This window comes from Sciurus vulgaris (assembly GCF_902686455.1).
Source record: "Sciurus vulgaris genome assembly, chromosome: 14".
Lineage (NCBI taxonomy): Eukaryota > Metazoa > Chordata > Mammalia > Rodentia > Sciuridae > Sciurus > Sciurus vulgaris.
This window is the reverse complement of record NC_136475.1, coordinates 27030508-27038697: the sequence shown is the minus strand read 5'-3', so window position 1 is coordinate 27038697 and position 8190 is coordinate 27030508.

Below are 8190 nucleotides of genomic sequence, written 5' to 3'. Positions count from 1 at the left end.
TGCCAGTTAGAGTTCCATCTTCTCAGTTCCGAGTTAGTTACTGCCCACCCACCCAGGACCAGTTTCTAACTTTTGTTGACATTTCTTATCTGCTGTTGATTTATTTCCATCCTCTTTATCATTATGAGTTTTTCTTATCTTTCATTTCTTTACTGTTATAGTGGGTTTTAGGAAGAAATGGAACTAAATGTATTTCTTGACTCTACCTCTTTTAACTGGAAATTCTATAATAAAATTATGATATTATGGAAGACCATTAGTTTTGTGTATTTATCTTGTATTTAGCCACTTTATTAAATATATACATAGGAAATCTTATTAGTTCTTTTTATTGTATACATAAGAACACTTATTAGTTCTTTTTTATTGTTAATTACACTGGATTTTCTAGATAAAAATGTCACTTGCAAGTAATGATGACTGTGAGTTTTCTGTGATCTGTATTTTATTTTTCTTCCATTATTGAATAGGTAAGACATTCAGGACAATGTTGACTAATAGCTTCATAGTCATAGCATAACTGACATACTTGTCTTGTTTCTGATGTTAATATAACTATTTCCAGTTTGGTACTATGTCACTTATTGATTTTTGATATTTGCTCTTTTTTAAAAATAGTTCAGGATTTTATCCCTCTGCAGGATAAATTCAATATCAAATATTTTCTTTTTTTAAAAATTTTCTACTTTTTTATTGTTTGTTCTAATTAGTTGATAATTGCTTTTTATAATATGAAAGAGATTTTTCTTCAATTCCAAATCACCACAGGTATTTTTAAAATTAATAATGTGTGTTATCAAGTGGGCTTTCAGCATCTATCAAAATAGTAATAAAAATCTTTACCCTTCTATCTGTTAATATAATAAATAACATTAATAATTCCCTAAAATGGATTCTATTTGTATTTCTTGAATAGAAACCTAATTAATCATGGTATTCTTTTAATATCTTGTTGAATTTTATTTCCTGATAATTTATTCATTTTTGTCATCTATAGCCATAATTGTGATGGGTTTATTTTTTCTTTGTACATATACACAAAAGTATATTGTATTTGAAAATATACATACACATCCTTGTTTGAATGTATTGTTATTCCTTGTTTTAGGGGTTCCCTAGCTTTGTATCATCAGAAGCCAGTATTAAACAACATACTTCTTTGGAATTTACTGAGATTTTCTTTGTGGTTTCATACATGTTCACTTTTTATAGCTGTTCCACAGGCATATTTATTAGATTAAGTTTATAATTTTCATTATGAAAATATTCTGTGTCTTCATCTACTCAATCTATCAATTTCTCTGTGAGAATTTCTTCCTTTCTTCCTTCCTTTCTTTCTTTTCTTTCTTTCTTTTTTCTTTTCCTTCCTTCCTTCCTTCCTTCCTTCCTTCCTTCCTTCCTTCCTTCCTTCCTTCCTTCCTTCCTCCCTCCTTCTCTCCCTCTTTCTTTCTTTCTTTCTTTCTTTCTTTCTTTCTTTCTTTCTTTCTCTTTCTGTCTCTCTGTCTCTCTCTCTCTCTCTCTCTCTCTCTCTCTCTCTCTCTTTCTTTCTTTCCTCTCTTTTCTTTCTTTCTTTTGATAATGGAGATTGAATCCAGGGGCACTTTACCACTGAACTACATCCTTAGTTCTTTGTATTTTTTGAGACAGGGTCTTGAAAGTTGCTAAGACTGGCCTTGAACTTGTAATTGTCCTGCCTCAGTCTTCTGAGTCACTGGGATTACAGGTGTGAACTACTATACCTTGTGAGAAGATTTCTTTTTAATACTCTCACTATGTTTATTTTTTTTATCACATATCCCTTACATTTCCAACAGGTTTTGAAAAATTTATATATTTTAGTTTTTCCATATTTTTGATGCATTATAATGTGCATAATTGCAGGGTTCATTGTTATATATTTGTGTATGCACACACCATAACAATATACTTTGGCCAATATCATTCCCCAGTATTTCCCCTTTCCTTTCTCACTCCTTTTCCCTGGTTCTTTTTCTCTACTGTATTGATCTCCCTTCGATTTTCATGAGATCCTCCCTACCTTTCTTTTCCTTTTTTCTATCTTTCACATGAGAGAAAACATATAACCTTTGTCTTTTTGAATTCAGTGTGCTTCACTTAAGATAATGGTCTCAAGTTCCATCCATTTTCCTGAAGATGACATAATTTCATTCTTCTTATGGCTGAATGAAATTCCAGTGTGTATATATGCACCACATTTTTTTTTATCCATTCATCCACTGATGGCACCTAGGTTGATTTCATAGTTTGACTTTGTGAATTGTGCTGCTAAAAACATGGGTATGGGCGTATCACTATAGTATGATAACTTTAGTGCTTTAGGATTAATACCACGGTGGTATAGATGGGTCATGTGGTGTATCCATTCCTGGAATTTGGAGAAATCTCCATATGAATTTCCATAGGCCTGTACTAATTTACAGTCCCATTAACAGTGTGAAAGTGTTCCTTTTTCTCCATATTCTCTCCAGCATTTATTATTCCCATTTATTAAACTGGCTGTCTTTTTTCCACTATGTGTTTTTGGCATCCTTGTCCAGGATCAGACTGTAGCTGTGTGAATTTGTCTCTGTCTTCTATTCTGTGCCATTGGTCTATGTGTCATATTATGATATCTCCAGCATTGCTTTTTGGCTTAGAATTGCTTGGCTATTTTGGGTCTTTCATTCTTCCAAATGAATTTTAGGACTGCTTTTTATAGTTCTGTGAAAAATGTCATTGATATTTTGATGGGGATCACACTGAATCCACATATTGCTTTTGGTAGTATGATCATTTTAACAATATTAATTCTGCCTATCCATGAACATGGAAGGACTTCCCATCATCTTGTGTCTTCTTCAATTTCTCTCTTCAATGTTCTGTAGTTTACATTGTAGAGTCTTTCACCTTCTTGGTTAGCTGTAGTCCTAGTTTTTTAGGCTATGGTGAATGGGGTTATTTTTGTTATTGGTATATAAGAATGCCATTGATTTTTGTATGTTGATTTTGTAATCTACTTCTTTCTGAGTTTGTTTACCAGCTCTAGAAGTCTTCTCATAGAGATTTTTGGGTTTTTTAGATATAGAACCATGTCATCAGCGAGCAGAAATAATTTGACTTCTTCTTTCCCTATTTGTATCCCTTTAATTTCTTTCTCCTGTCTGATTGCTCTGGCTAGAGTTTCAAGAACTCTATTGAATAGGATTGATGAGAGTGGACATCCTTGTCTTGTTCCAGATTTTAAAGGAAATGCTTTCAGTTTTCCCTATTCACTGTGATGTTGACTTTGGCTTTGTTGTATATAGCCTTTGTGATGTTGAGGTAGGCCCTTCTATCTCTACCTTCAATGTTTTTTAATGGGTGCTAATTTTGTCAAAGATTTTCTCTGCATCTATTGAGATGACTGTGATTTTTGTGCTTTGTTCTATTTTTGTGATGAATTGCACTTATTGAGTATATTAAACTATCTTTGCAACCCTGGGATAAAACCAACTTGGCCATGCTGTACAATTTTCTTAATATGTTGTTGAATATTATTTGCTACTATTTTATTAAGAATTTTTGCATTTCAGTTCATCAGTGATATTGGTCTGTAATTTTTCTTTTTTTGATGTGTCCTTATCTGGTTTTGGTATGAGTGTGCTACTGGCTTCATAGAACAAATTTGAAAGTGTTCCATCTCTTTATATTTCTTAGGAATAAATTGAGAAGCATTGGCATTAGTTCTTTTTTAAAAATATTTTTTGGTTGTAGATGGACATAATGCCTTTATTTGTTTATTTTTGTGTGGTGCTGAGGATTGAACCCAGTACTTCACACATGCCAGACAAGTGCTCTACCACTGAGCCACAGCCTCAGCCCCTAGTTCTTTAAAAGTCTGGTGGAATTCAGTTGAGAATTCATATGGTCCTGGGCTTTTCTTTGTTGGAAGGCTTTTTATTACTGCTGCTATTTTCTTTGCTAGTTATTGGTCTGTTTAGGTTTTCTATGTCCTCTTGATTCAATTTTGGCAGGTCATATATGTCTAGAAATGTATTCATTTCTTTTAGGTTTTCTAGTTTATTCAATTATAAGTTTTCAAAATAGTCTTGCATGATCCTCTGGATTTCTGTAATGTCTGTGATGAGTTCTTTATTTTAATTTCTATTTTTATTAATTTGGGGCTTCTTTTTCTTTTGATTAGTTTTGCTAAGGGTTTATCAGTCTTGTTTGTCTTTTCAAAGAACCACTCAGTTTCATCGATCTTTTTAAAAAAAATTTTTTTTAGTTGTAGGTGGACTCAATACCTTTATTGTGTTTATTTATGTGGTGCTGAAGATCAAACCCAGTGCCCCACACATGTAGGCAAGTGCTCTACCACTGAGCCACAACCCCAATCTCTCATTATGTACAATCTGAACTCCTTTTCTGTCATTTCTTCTGCCATGCTGTCATTGGGTTTTTTTGATATAACATCTAGATTTGTTTGCAGCATTTTCTTTCCTTGTTTTCTCATATTATTCAGGTATCAGTGGCCCACTGAGATATTGCAGATTTCCTTAATTGACTTACAATGTCCCTGAAGATTTCTATATATATCCCCTCTTAGCCTTCAGTAGGCTGAAGTCTTGGAGGAAGTTGATAATGCAGTGCTCCACAAGGAAGCTGCCTCTCTAGGAGTGGTGGCCTTCAGGTGGGGTATATTCCCTGCTAGTGGGCAGAGGTGTCTCCACTTGTTGACCAATGGTCATTCAAAGGGGAACTAGGCTGCAGGCTGAGGCAAGGCCTGTTTGGGCCTGTGTCTCTGGTTTTACTGTCCTTGTGGGGAAACCTCATCCGCCAGGGAAGACTCACCCGGTGGGGAGGTCTCGCTGGTCAGTTCCCTCCTAGAGGTTCCCCTCAATTTACAGCTACCGCCTGGGCTGGGCTGCCTTCCTCTGCAAAGTTCCCAGGGGCCCGGCCCTACCTCCTGGGCCTGGGAGCCTCACCCTTCACAGATGAATCTCCTTAGGCTGCCCCTCCTCAGAGAATCTGCCCGCAGGCCTGGAACCTTCGCTCCGCCCCTAAGCCTGTCTCTGTGCAGCTCTTCCACCAAGAAGCCTCCTAGATCCTGGGACCCTGCTCTGCACCTAATCGCCTGGCTATGCAGCCCCTCCTCCGAGCAGCCACCTGGGGCCCTGTACAATCGCTCTGAGTTCCAGAGACCCGCCACACACCTCTTCCTCCAGACAGCCGCCCAGTATTCCAGTGCGGTCACTAGGAGTCCAAGCAACTCACTGCGTGCCTCCACCTCCCACCAACCACCTGTAGCCTGGGGCAATCAATCACTTCGAGTCAAAATGACCCTCCCTGTTCCTCCTCCTCCTCCAGGTAACCCCCCTGGTGTTCAGGAGCGGTCACTCTGAGTGGCTCTGAATCCACGTGACCCGCTGCACGCATCCTCTGGGCAGCCGCCCGGAGCTCTGGTGCGGCCACTGGAGACCAAGCGCCCCACCGCGCTTCTCCTCCAGGCAGCCCCCCTGTGTTCAGGAGCTGTCGCTTTAAGTCCAAACAACTCACCACTCGCCTTCTCCTCTGAGCAGCCGCCTGGAGCTCCAATGCAGTCACTGCGAGTCCAAACGCCCTCTGGTGCAGTCTTTATTTCCAGAGCGGAGTTGAGTGCTCCATATTCCAAATTCAAATAATTTAAATTGTAGTTCATGGGTGTAAGTGCTGTGTTTAAAGAAAGCCTTTTCTCATGGTTCCTATGTATCCAATCAACACTATTGTGGACACTTGGAGAGATGTAGATACATCTTTCCAAAATCCATAGTAGTAGTTTGCTGCTGCCATGCAGACAGGTTCTTCACCAATTTCTGGCACCACATGGACCAGTGCTGGCAGCTTTCCTTGGTGACGCCACCTGCGCTTCCTAGCTTGTAGGGCTTAGATTTCAGGTACTCCACAATGGTGAGGCCCCCAATCTCTCATTGATCCTTTATATTGCTTTTTTGTTGTATATTTCATTGATTTTGGCTCTAATTTTAATTATTTCCTTCTTTGTACTGATTTTAGAAGGAGTTGTTTCTTGTTCTTCAAGGGTATTGGGGTGCATACTAGGTTGTTTATTTGGGATCTTTCTGGCATTTCTTATGGAGGCACTCACAGTCAAAACTTTCCTCTTAGAACCACCTTCCTCTAGTGTTCCAGAGGTTCTGGTATGTTATATCACTGTTCTCATTTGATTCTAAGAATTTTAAAGATTTTTTTCCCTGATTTCTTTTGTCACCCATTCATCATTCAATAGTGTATTATTCAATCTCCATGTGTTTATATTTCTGTAGATTTTTTGGTATTGATTTCTAATTTCATTCCATTATAATCTGATCAGATTCAAGTTATTATATCAATGTTTTTTGTTATTTGCTGAGTTTCTTTGTGACTTAACATGTGGTCTACTTTGGAGAATGTTCCATGAGCTGCTAAGAAGAAAGCATTTTCTGCTTTTGTTAGATGAAATATTCTACAGATGTCTGTTAAGTTAATTTGATTTCTAATGTTTTTAGGTCTGAAGAATCTTTACTGAGTTTATGTCTAGTGACCTGTTTATTGTTGAAAAAGGTGTGTTGAAATCACCCAGTATTAGTGTATTGGTGTCATTTGAGTCTTTAAGTAGTGTTAGTTTTATGTAATTATGTATACCAATGTTTGGGGCATAAATACACATATCTTCTTATTGGAATTTTCCATTTACCAGTAGGAAGTGCCCTTCTTTGCTTCTTAAGATTAATTTTGGCTTGAGGTCTGCCTTGTCTGATATATGAGCAGCTACTTCTGCTTATTTTGGGGCTCCATTTTCATGGTATATCAATTTCCATTTTTTCACTTTCAGACTGTGCTGTGAAGTCTCTTGAAAACAACATATGATATGTCTTTTTTTAAATCCATTCTGCCATCCTATGTTTTTTAACTAGAGAGTTGAGATCACTTACATTCTTTTTTTTTTTTTTTTTTTTTTTTGTGGTGCTGGGGATTGAACCCAGGGTCTTGTGCTTGCGAAGGAAGCACTCTACCAACTGAGCTATATTCCCAGCCCACATTCATATGTTTTTATGGAGAGATGTGTTTATTAATTCCTTCCATTTTCCTCTATTTCTAATGTTTAATTTGGTCCTGTTTCTCATTTGCTTAGGTATGCTTCATATAAGATTTGTCCATTTGTGAGCTCTGGGGTTTGTTTTTTACTTCTTCTGTGTGAAGAATTTTTTAAAAAGTATTTCTTAGTAGTCATGAATTTTTTTTTAGTTTCTGCTTATCTTGGAATATTTTTATTTCTTCTTAAATTCTGGAGGATAGTTTTGCTGGATATAGCAATCTTGGCTGACATTTTCTTCCAGGCCTTGAAGCACACCATTCCAAGTCCTCCTGGATTTTAGAGTTTGTGCTGAGAAACTGGAAGTAATTTTGACTGACCTGTCTCTAAATGTGAGCTGATGTTTTTCTCCTGAGACTTTTATTCTATTCTTGTTTTGTATGTCAGGCATTTAAATTATTGTTGTTGCAGAGATTCTTTTTTGATCTTGTCTATTTTGGGTTCTGAATGTTTCCTATATCTGAATGTTAATTTCATTCTCAAGGTGTGGAAAACTGTTACTATTTTCCTGTAAAAGTTATCCACACCATTAGCCTATATCTCACAACCCTCTTGAATTTTAATGATTCTTAAATTTGGTTTCTTAATGGCACAGAGGTTTTGTATATTTTGTTCATGGTTACTATTTTCTTTAATATTGTCTGAATGTTCAAGTGTGGCCACTTTGTCTTCCAACTCTAGGACTGTCTTTACCATGATCTACATTATTAGAGAGGCTTTTAACTGAACATTTTATTTGATTTTTTGTGTCTTTCATTTCCAAGATTTCCATTTGGTTCTTTTTCAATATCCCTGTATTCTTATTGAATTTATCATTCACTTCCTGTGCCAACTTTCTTAATTCATTCAATTGTTTTTCTCTATTATCTCAGAATTCAATGATAATTTTCATAATATTCTTTTGGATTCTTTATCTGGTGTTTCATCCATTTTAACTTATCATTGGAGTCAGTTGCTGTTGAATCATGAACTTTAGGAAGCATCATGCTACCTTGTTTTTCATATTTTTTGTATTCCTATGTTGGGCTTTATGCATCTGTTGGGATGGATTTTTCTTCTTTTTTTTTTTTTTTTTTTTT